The sequence below is a fragment of the Aplysia californica genome, unplaced genomic scaffold (genome assembly GCF_000002075.1).
Source record: "Aplysia californica isolate F4 #8 unplaced genomic scaffold, AplCal3.0 scaffold00181, whole genome shotgun sequence".
Classification (NCBI taxonomy): Eukaryota; Metazoa; Mollusca; class Gastropoda; order Aplysiida; family Aplysiidae; genus Aplysia; species Aplysia californica.
The window spans coordinates 445633-457803 of NW_004797451.1; positions in this window are offsets into that span (position 1 = coordinate 445633).

Below are 12171 nucleotides of genomic sequence, written 5' to 3' on the forward strand. Positions count from 1 at the left end.
GAAATTGTTTTAGCATATACTACACGATATCGTACATGACATAATGGCTCGGAGAAAGATCTGTGTACAGTTCACGTTGTTCATTATTTTGGTTTTGTTTTGTTCTACTCAGTATTTTAGCGGACACGTTGGAGTAAATTTACGGCTGCTTTGATGAATTCTAATTCCTCCCTCTCCATCTAGTACATTGATGTACATGCCCTGGTGCAGATGTGTTGTGAGGTGTTCACAGAGCTGTGAAGTGATATATATAATATATATATATATATATATATATATGTGTGTGTGTGTGTATTGGTATGTTGTTTTGGTTTGTTGGGGTTTTTGTTTTCCTGTTCAAGATTTTACTCTTTCCCCCTCATCCTTTTGTTACTCAGTTTTTTCAGGGAGGGGGGGGGGGGGGGGGGTAACTTGTGCATTTCTCGATTTGTGAAATGTGCTGACAAAATGAGTTGCTTTTTGGATTCAAGCCTTAAGGAAATAGATACATCATGCTTATAGGTGAAGTTTTTTACAGTTTAAAAGTTTGAAATAATAAAAGCCATGTTATAGTTAAAGAATATGGCATCAAAACAAAACTTGTAAATTTAACCCTAGTGTCAATTTTTGGCCAATATCTTCATTTGTGGACTGCAAGAAGTAACTCATTTTGTCAGCACACCTCACATTTCTCCTATCTCTGTCTGGTTTTTCTGAAATTTTTTATTTTCATTTCTCTCATCCCTGTCATATGGACTTTTCTCTTTTTGTAAGGTAAAGAAAAGAACCGCAACCACACTTTAATTTTCCATCTTTTCTTTTTCGACTCGTTGAGATAAAGAAAAATTGAAAATTTACTCTTGAACTTTCAAAATAAAACAAGATACGAGTCAGTGGGAAAGAGTGAGCTACCTGGAAATGGTTTTGAAGCACCTGAAGCTGTTTGTTCATTTCTTGTCCGTTCAGAGTCCAAATTGGGGGGGTTCTTTAAACTATGGATTTCCCTGTCTAAGTCGAAAGCTGTCAGGAGATTTCATTATAATTTTTTTAATTCTGCTTCTTCCATCTCCATCAAGTTTCTGAATTTTTATATTTTCCTCTTCTCACCTTTCTCATATGGGCTCTTTTCTTTTTGAAAGGTAAAGGAAAGTTCTGTCCCAGCAACTTGTTTTCCGTCTTTTTTAAAAACTCTTTGAGATGACTGTCTGTGGCACCTGTCTGAGACTTCCAGCCTTCTCATAACACCCATCATTGCACACTGCAGCTTCGTTTTTGTTAATGTCTATTCTAGAATGTGAATTCGTGTATATGATTGGACATGATACTGACACCACTGTCAAAAGACAATCTGTGAAGAGATCAAGTGAAATAGTCCTGGATGTATGAGACTGATCACTCTATCGATTTTGTGCAAGTTCGGTGTAAAAGCTTTAACTATGATTCAATGGTTAAAGATATTCTTTGCATGCCTTTGGCTTTTGTAGGGAATAAAACAATTAGAATGCAGTTGTTATTTTGGTTGTACCATAAGAGTTTTTCGCTCAGAAGTGATGTGTAGCTGAAAAGGGAATATCGTTACTGACTTAAGGAAATTGAATAATTATGTTTGACCCCTTTTACAGGGTGAGCAATTAAATAGTATGGAGTCAAGAATTTTTCTTGCAATGATGACATGTATAAGTCTGTATAATAGTTCTCTGTGAAAACACATCAAAACGGAAGTGCTGTAATTTGTAGAGTGTCACTAGACATTTCCACTGTGTGAACTCCATTCTGAAAGTGAAAGAGAAGAGAACATAACTGGAGTCAATACTGTGGGCAAGTTGTTTTTAGGAAAAAGAATTGTTGCTGAAGGTGGCTGAGAACATACCTATGATAAGCCAGGTCCATGTGTGGAAGTATGGGATAGTCTCCAGAATTTCCTGAATGTCCAGTGTGGGTTGTCAAAAACTACTGGTTTGATGGTTTTAAGTTACAATCAATCAAAATGCTCACAATGGAGTTATACTATGTATTGAGTGAATTCCAGGTGTTCGTCTGTAGCATTTGTATCTCTATCACACGTTTAAGCCATATTGAAACATTTTTCTTGTCCCTGACCTAGGTATGACTGTTTTTTGTTGTTTCTTTTGCATTGCTTAAACACTTTTATTTTGTTTTTAGTTGTTTTTTTTTGCTTAGAATTTTGTTTCAGCATATCATTGCCAAAGATCTCCACTCTTATTTGGCTTTTGTTTTTAAATCTTCTAGAAATTTGATGATTCTGCCAGCCCCTGTAGTGCAGTGGGCTTGGAACATGGTCTGCTGTGCGGACGATGGATTGTAGAGTTTTAGAAGGACTCAAATTTCCTGTATATCTAGGAATATTTCTTCTTGGCCTGGTGGAAAGAGGAGTCAATGCTCCTGCTTTGGAATGATGCTAAAGAGTTTTAGGTTAGACCCCCCCCCCCCCCCCCCCCACTTTAATGATTCCCTGCTTGTGTTCAAAAGTAAAGTTGTGTAATTCTCTAAGTTATGGACAGAACTGAGAGAGATTAAGGTAGAAAAAAAGAGGAAAGAACGACAGGACTGTTGTATTCTTGTCTCTGTTCCAGGTTTTTTTTTGGTGTGTTTTCAAGCATTAATTATTCGAACTTTAGGAGTAAAGTTTTATCAAATACCCACAGCCATTGTACCACATAATAATGTATGAGTCATGAGCAAATATTGTGTTTGAGCCATTACTGAATCCGTTCCCTGTGTTGTGTCTATGATTTTCATCACTGATTATGTATCTTGGGTGTCCCATTTAGGGCTTTTCTTTCTTTCTGTCCTTTTTTTTAACTTTCACTTTGAGTTCATTTTTGTGGGCTTGCCATGTTTTCTTTCTTTCCTCCTCTCCCGCGCTGCGCTGAGGGAAAAAGGTCATGTTGAGATAATCTGTGGAACTGATATTTTAGAGGACTTGTGCAATGACTGTATCCAGAGTTTCAGTTATTTTTTTGTCTCTTTTGTTTGTTCACCAATGCACTTCTCGTGATACTGATGGCATAGTTTGCCAGCTCAGTAGAGACCATGTGCGTGTGTTGATCATAATTAACATTTTTCGTTTTCAGATTTCACCCCGCAGACTGTTACATTTTGAGGTTAACAAAATTCAGCATTATGGTTCCACCGTCTTGACATTGCATTGTGGAAATGTAGAACGTTTCTTGTTATGTGTTGTCTTGTAAAATTAGGAAGATGGCAATATATATATATATATATATATATATATATATATATATATATATATATATATATATATATATAATATATATTAATTTATATCGGGTGTATTTCTGGAGATATAGGCAATGTAAATACCTGCTCAATGTCAAGGACACCTCCATGACTCGACAAGGCCTACTCTGAGCAAAGCAGGCTGTATCAATAGACTCAAGTAATAATTAATGCTTGACGTGGTCCTTGTCTTAAAAGTTTCTGCTTGTGTTAGTACTACTACTTTTACACCTGTGTTACTACCACTACTTTTACCACTTTTTTGTCCCTTTACGTTTTGCCTTTGGTGTCTTTGTCAGTAGCTGTGTGGTAAATGTAAGCATAGCTAGCTCCAAATCTCTCATGTTGTACTCTTCTCCTGTGAGAGCTATTTATTCTTTCTCTTTAATTTATTATTGTATTCTTATTATCAGAAACTCTTGTGGTGCCAACAATACGTAGGCCTGCGCGAGATGGGTAATGTCTGATTGCGGTAAGATTTAATGTTCAGCTCACTCACAGCCTGTTACAGTTTGTCCTGTAGTGTTGAATGTGTTGTGCCAGACGACACATAGGGGAATGCAGAGTTATGTAAATAGAGAAAAAGGCTCATGGCATATTATACTTGTTTACCAAAAGTGAAAGTGAAAAAGGCTGACTGAATAGACCAATGTGCCCCTCAAGGAGGCTTTCATTTCCTACCTGTTTAGCAGTTTGAAAGTGTTGAGTTCGAAACTTTGTGCCACTGACCTGTCTTGTGGTTTATAGCTACCAGTCTTTTTGTCTTTTACATGCTCTCGTTGAAATCCTGACATTACTTTATTGCCAAGAATAAAGATGTGCGGAGAGGGTACCGGTATCAGGGCTACATCCAATGGAAGATTACGGGAATTTTTATAAAGAGCTATTATTGTGAGGGAAAAGTGATCCCAGTCATGTTTATGAAGGAGATCTTTATGATTTAAATTCTGGAGCTTGTATGTAAGCAACTAGGGATTTTTCTTTTTTTCCTTTTTTTTTCATCACATAAATGATCCTTTCCCTGTACACTTTTTGCCAGTTTTTTATTTTATAATGTTCTTCCTTCACCTCTAGGAACTTGAGATTTCATCGACTATTTTAATCCTTTTTTTTTTCCCACCATGTTTAGCCAAACTTTTAATTTGTACTAGCTACAAGGCACTTATAGGTTAAGAAATGCCTCGCACTGATTTCACATACACAGAGTGATTATGAGCACTGCAAATTGTCCAATTCTCCGTTCCTGACACGTGTGTAGAGTCAGTACTCAGTTGTAATGAGGGCCTCCTGTGTAGTAGTTTTTTGCTGTTGTTGCAGAGGGTGTCTCAACTCAAAATACAAGCATATATTAAATTATTGTTCTTGTGTGGAAAACTGGGATCAAAATGACTGTGTTGGACAAACTTGTATTTTGCAACATGTTCAGAACTGAGTTTGACCGTGCTTCTGTTTGCTAACGCTGTAGATTCTGGATCGAACTGGATTTTTAAGACTGCTGCACACAGACAGTACTGTATGTAGTGGGAATCAAGGTTGGATAAACTTATTATATCCGAGTGCTAAAACAGACTGGGACTCAGTTGTCTAACTCAAATTACTTTCTGCAACTTTCAGGTTGTTTAAGTTCATTTATTCCATTTTCGTGGTAAACACAAGAGTAGTACGAGGGGCTAAGTAATGCGTGCTTCGGGATAGATTGGTTTTCCTTTTTTGTCTGGTTTCCTAAACCGTTCTTAAAGAAATTGAACAATGATTTATTTCCTTCGTAATGGAAAAGTTTCCATTCTATTACAAAATGTTAAACAAGGATATTTTGAGTCTCAGATTTTCCCACCTTGGACCAGGTGCCATCGATATGCTATCTTAGTTTCATGTCCTTTTATGAGATAGGGGTTGTTCTGCTATTTGATCATAAGTCAGTTTGATTGTCTTATCGGGGGACTGTTATGTCTTGTCGCCGCCTGCAATTTGTCACCTTGATCACAGACTGAGGGGATAGGAAGATTAGTGAGCTATCTATCACTTTTCTTCACCATGTTCCGACAAGTAGAGGAAAACTTTGGTTTATGTGAATGCTTTTTGTCTGGTGTGAGAGCTCCTGTGGTGAGATGTTTCTCATCGATTGAATTTACCCGTACTACTGTAGCAGCTGGATGTTTAGTACTGGATGTTCAGGCTGTTTTGTGGTTTCAATAAAGTTTGGTGTTACTCTACACTCTCTTGGTTGTCTCTCTTGCCCAGATCATCAAACTATTTGAAGTTTTTTGAGCCGACTTGTACATGATCTCAAGCATGTTGAGCCCCCTCATGCCGATCAGAAATTCATCACATAATAATATCATGCACGCAATTTATTATAATGATGATAGGCCGATTTTGGAATCAGAATATATGCCCCCTTCTCATACTCAAGGTTGCGTTGTAGGCCAGTACATAACATAATATTCTATTTCTCACATAATGAAAAGTTTTGTCAGTGACAAAGTATCATAGAGATCTATTTCGAGTGTCTCAGATTTTTCCCACTTTGCTCACGATGCCAACAATATGCGGGATGGGTTCTCTTTCACTTAAGAGATTTATTTTTAAAATGTTTTAAAATTTTGTTGGGGGCTGCATTTTGATTATGGGTAACTTGCATTATCCTTTTATCGGGAGGGGGGGGGGGTCCTCGCTATCACATGTAATTTATTGAGATCACCAAATACTGGGAAAATTTGAAGATAAGAAGCTAGAGGCTATCGCTGGAGGGAAAAAAACATTGAAAGTGCTCAAAGCAAAAATAAATTGGACAATCAATTGAACATGACCCTTGTTTCCACAACTTCACCCAAATTTCTCAAGGAACATTTGAAAGTGTAACGCTTTACTATACATGTACTATAAGACTGCGTGCTTCCCAGGAAGTTGAGATTGTTTCAGAATGCTGTCAGGTCTGCTGGAGTAATAATAATATAGATTCTAAAGCGCATGGAGTTAAAGCTTGCTGTTGACGGGAAATTTGCAATATACAAAATTAATGCTATCTATCTATTAGGTCTATTATTAATATTATTATTATTAGAAGACTTGTGCCAAGATGGAGCACAGCACGGGGCTGACTGGGATACAAATAACATCTTAAGCAGACAACAACAAACTTTTCCTCTGTCGTTTATCGAACTCACGCCTTCTACGTGTGCGATGGCGAAGAGTCTAATAATATATTTGCCACAGAAGCTATCCCCAGAAGTTTATGAGCTCAGGCCCACAATGATGTCTAGCATTTTATTTCCGTAACACGGTGCTTCGATGGGTGGTAACTCGGCACAATTGACACCAACATTCCAACAATTGCGGAGTTGCTGTGTAAGGACAACAGTCTATAAGTTAGGTTATTCTTTATTAAACTAGATACTGGCAAACTGGTTTGGTGTTTTGTCACATACACACATGCGCGGGCGCGCGCGCACACGCACACGCGCACACACATTCGCACCCATGCACCAACCCCAATGCATTCAAGATTGTTGATCACCGATTCTCTCTCTCTCTCTCTCTCTCTCTCTCTCTCTCTCTCTCTCTCTCTCTCTCTCTTTCTCTCTCTGCGCGCGCGCGCGTGTGTGTGTGTGTGTTCGTGCGAGCAGTTGCGAAAGCTGACTCGTTTGACAGGGTAAACAGATACAAAGAACAACACAGAGATGAGACCACACATGAAAAGCTTTCCCACAGTGACAATAGGAACATAATTTACACTTTTTATTCGAGGCGCCTTCACGGAGTTGTGAATGAAAACAAACCCTGAATTTCTTGTTGTGTATTCACCACCAAAATGTTCTAGAAAATATCTTACTTATCATGCTTATTCTCATTTTAGGCAAAACGTAAGTATTAACTTGTAACATGAGATACCAATATTATTCGTCGCTAGATTTTTAACAGTAAAATTGACTAAGATGTGAAACTCAAATTGAAGGCAAAGAAGCAGAGATGATATTACTACATGTGCTTAATGTATTATCTATTTGGTTTTAAATTTGACTGTCTTTTCTATTTCTTTTGGTAAGTGCTTTGCTGCGCTCGCAACAGCATAACGCTGGTGGAGTGATGAAACCTCGTAACCCTCAATTTTTTCGAAATTCGTTTTTTTGGCTTAATGTCTTCTCCCAGTCCTTCTTCACAAAGTGTCAAAAGCTCTAGGTCATATTAGTAAGTGAAAGTATGAAAAATACTTAATAAGAAAACCCCGTATGTTTGCCCCCATGATATCCTGGCGTGATGAAACCTCGCAACCCTCACCTGGTGCGCCGATCTGCTTTTGCGTGGTTTCATCACTCCCGGTTTGAGAGAGCGGCGTGCTTATACGAGGTTCTGGACAAGCCTTCTTTATGAACCGGCTTAATTGAAGCGCTCATAACTGACATTGTCTGGTGCATTTAATGTATCTGACGGAATAAAGAAATATTTCATTCATTCTTTTATTCATTCACTTTATTTCAGTCAGTTCAGAAGTTCAAATATGGTCATAAGTGAAGTACTTACATTGTGTTAATCTATTAAAAATCCATTCATAAGGAAGACTAACTTGCTGATAATCAAGATGTTCTCATCGAGCACAAATGTAGTTAATATTTAAGTTAAGGCAACAGTCACACCTTGAAATGACAGGGGACAGTAGTCCTTACTTAGACTAGGTGACAGATCTATGCACTCTCCTGATGTCAACAGGCCATTCTGTTTATCAAAGAGAGGGTAAGGTTTCGCATCTTCTCAGACTATGAATCCGCTGTGTAGTCGAATCCTCCAGTTTTGGTTGAGACCGAATAAAACTGAACTTAAGCATGGTCTTGGTGACTCTGAAGTCTTTAGAGGATATTGTGACAAATTTGTGCCTCAACAACATAAGTAATACGGACATTTCCGAATCTGTATTGAATATCTCCTTCTAACTGTGCTCATCACCTAGATCTTCATACCCTACAAAGGCTGGTTTGGAAACCACTGAGCAGACCACGTTCCATGAATTGACCCCACCCACCATGTCGCAGTCCTTTCTAGGGCTGTCCCTGATATGTGGAGACAAGGAAGTGTCAGCATCATCCCAGACTGAGTCTGCACCAACAATAGTGTCGCCTGGAATCATACCCCAAACCATACTGACGTTTCACCAGGCAGCTGTAAGTCAGATGCTGAATTATTACCTTCGAGGTCACAGCAACACAATCTGTAGACCATATTCAGGCACCTTAGCCACTTTTCCTGGAGCCTGTTCCCGAGACACAGCTCATTTGTTATGCCAGCTTAAATGATGCTCCACAGAGGAAAAGAACGGGTTTTAAGGAGTGGCAACAAATAAGCGAAAAGCCATCCGTGGATCACAGCAGGATCGGAACGCATAAGGGTTCAATGAAAAGCCCAGCTAAGTTATTGAAACCAATATGTGATTGCAAGAGCTGGACTCTGAAATATAAAGGGCTCTCTGAAGTTGATAGACATTCTAATTTTGATTTAGTGTGGTCCCTCTCATGGGATGACTAGTGGACCTCGGAGGAGGTATTCAGAGACAAACCAGAGAGGGAATACCTTCAATAAACACTTTTAAAAGGTGGCCATAGGGTGCCAGCGTGTTAAAAGGTGTTCCTGAATTGAACTGGGTTGGATGAATGATTTGTAAGAAACATTTAGAACCAATAATTATCAAAGTAAATCAGATATCTACAAAATATATGCACAAGTCTGCCAAGACCACGGGAGGCGGCCTCTCAAAAGACCCACCCTCGATGAAGGACTCAAGCAGAATAACGTGTCGCTGTTCCTGTCAAAGATAGATACCACCTTTGCATCAGTCGTGAAGTTGACCATGTGCTGGGGGATCTATTAAGGTCATATGAGCGCGCGGGACACATTAAACTTTTCCAGTTGGTGGGAAATTTTGAATTTTGCCCGGGTGGCGGCCGAAGCCTACTCTTATCGAATTTAGACCACTAAGGGATCTTTAACGTGCGCAACTTGCACACGAGACCTCCGAGAATTTTCGCCCTTTTCCGAGAATGCTAGGCGTAGATCCTTCCTACCAGAAGACCAGGGGTGTGGCGGAAAGATAGCAGTTAGAAGGAGCCGAAGAGAAACAGTTGATAGGCTACAGAAAGAGTCATGAGCATAGAGGAGGGGGCGAAGAAGGTAAGGGTGTAATCTGGTGTAATGCTACTTTGAGCATAGATTTGAACTCGACTCAGTTGTTCGGGTAAGACATGTTTATTTTCGTAACCGGATGAGGTCCGAGGAAGAAGCGCCCAACAGACTTATTAGTGGGCAGATTTTATACGAGTTGACTGCCAACCTGATTTTACCTATTAGTACACTCTACATCCCCCTCCCCCTTTAAAAAAATAAAATAAAATAAAAGGTGATATGTTTACCCATATGATGGACAGATTTGAAATTTTTATACTTTATCAGTTAATCAAATCTCCGTGCACACCTGATTGTTTTTAAACAGCCAAAGAGACCTTTCACTCAACTCAACCTATAATAATGCAAACTCAACATTTGAAACAAATAATCGCAATACATGTACATGTATATATCTAATAGATCCCCTCCAAAGAGTTGGCGCAAATAAGGTCTACTGTCTACTTCACAAATTTCAAAATCACTGCATTCAAAACATTGAATACCACAATAATACCACAATCCCAAACAAACCTTGCAGTAGGACTTGACAACAGATTTAGCCACCTCGTATAACACAATGTCATTGACTATGGTGTTTGTATATAATACACAATTTATATAATGTTCATAAAATGTTCATGAGACCTTGGACTTCTGGTAAGTGCTTCTGAATGTCAATTCTCTTATTTGAAAACAATGTTTATAATGTTTCAGTTACTTCGTTTGGTTCGCTTTCCACAGTAGAAGTAGTATTGGTGTATCATCAATTAGACAAACAGATGGATAATGATCTCATGATCAATTGTTCTTCTAAGAACATTAACTTAGTGTCATTATTGCAGAGAGGTGTGAGTATGAAGGTGTTAGCGGTCGCTGCACTTGGCCGTATGAATTTGTACCTAATCTTTGTATCTGGTAGGCACTTTAACAGCACGACCACTTTTGGTTGTGTATGGTGCGTTTGTGTGATTGTTATTGCCCGGCGTCCTTGGAGCCATGGTTTTGGCTTACTGAGATTGAGAGTAGGTGGGTTTGGGAACCCGGCCTGCGATCGCGGAGAGTATCCTTCTCGATCACTGCGTTGTCGTTTGTTTGGCATAATCTGGGTTTCGGGTGACGATGATTTATTTTCTCTTAGTTGTACTCTGTTCCTTAAAAGAAATAATAATAATAATAATAATAGATAGCATTTGTATAGCGCATATCCCCGCTCAACAGCAGGCTCTATGCGCTTTACACTATATTATTACCCCAGCAGACCATAGAACACTCCGAAACATTCTCAGCTTCCCGGGAAGCATACAGTGCAAGCGGCTGATTAAGCGCTCAAATACTAACAAACTGACAAGATCTTTCGCTGTCTATAGCTGGGTACCCATTCCCACCTGGGTGAAGTGAGGAAAATTCGTGTAAAGTGCCTTTCCCAAGGACACAACGTCGGGCCCTTGACGGGATTCGAACCCACGACCTTACGGTTGCGAGTCCGAGAGTCTAAAAAATAAAATAAAAGTTGATATGTTTACCCATATGATGGACAGATTTGAAATTTTTATACTTTATCAGTTAATCAAATCTCCGTGCACACCTGATTGTTTTTAACAGCCAAAGAGACCTTTCACTCAACTCAACCTATAATAATGCAAACTCAACATTTGATTTCCTTCTCACTACGTTGCCATCATCATCTTTCCTGACGAGATAGCTCCATGGTTCTTTCCTTTGTTTTTCTACCGTTGCTCTTTTCCAAAGATTTGTGTGCGGATCGAGTGTAGTAACCTGTTGGTTGACATACAAAGGTGGAAGGTCTTTAGCAGTTCTATCATGATCGTGTTTTTGAACATTAATTTTGTCTTTTAGTGAGTTCTTCATTTACCTAGTCTCTTTGTTTAGACTCCCATCAAGTGAGTCTTTGATGGGAGAGTGTCTTTCACTTATCTGTCAAACATGATTTCAGCTGGACTGTTCATTTTGTTGCTGATGGGTGTTGTTCTTAGGCGTAAGAGTATGAGTCCCGGGACCTTTGAATGAGAGGCCAACACCTTAACCTCTTGGCCACGAGAGCCCCCCTGACTGTCTTTATAGATCTAGCGTTTCAAGGCCAGGAGTTGCTGGCATAATCAGGCTTGACCTGGTTATAGTTATAGGGCTGTAAACAGTTGAGGGGGAAACAAACAAACAAGTACTTACAGTAAAGTAGCCGTAAGATTATTTGGAGTTATTTTCCCTTATCATTTTGAGGTATTCTACCGGTTTAATTAATAGATCTAGTAAACTTGCATTATCAGTGTTTGTTACTGTCTATGAGAGAAGCCCGAAAGGGATGAACAGGGTATTTATGTGGCAATGAACCAGTTTCGAGTGTTGTGCACACTGCTCATTAGTGATTTCATGAAGGTCTATAATACATGTATTTATTAAATTCATACGGTTAACATCTATCACGGTCTGTGGGTGAATTTGACTGCGACGATGATCCCCAATTAAGGAAAGGAAGCAGTGATTTTTTTAAAAACTTTGTAGCGCGCGCGCGCGTATGTGTGTGTGTGTGTGTGTGCGCGCGCGCGTGTGTGTGTGTGTGTGTGCGCGCGTGTTTGTGTTTGTTTGTGCGTGCGTGCACGAGAAGATGACGTGCTTATCGTCCTTGCTGACCTTTCAGCATAAGAAAATAATAGTGCACTATTATCATGCCGGCCTGCCCTGAAAACATACCCAGCAGTAGCTTGGCTAAGTTTGGAGTGAAATACCCCTCCATGACACGAATTCTATTTCACAAACATG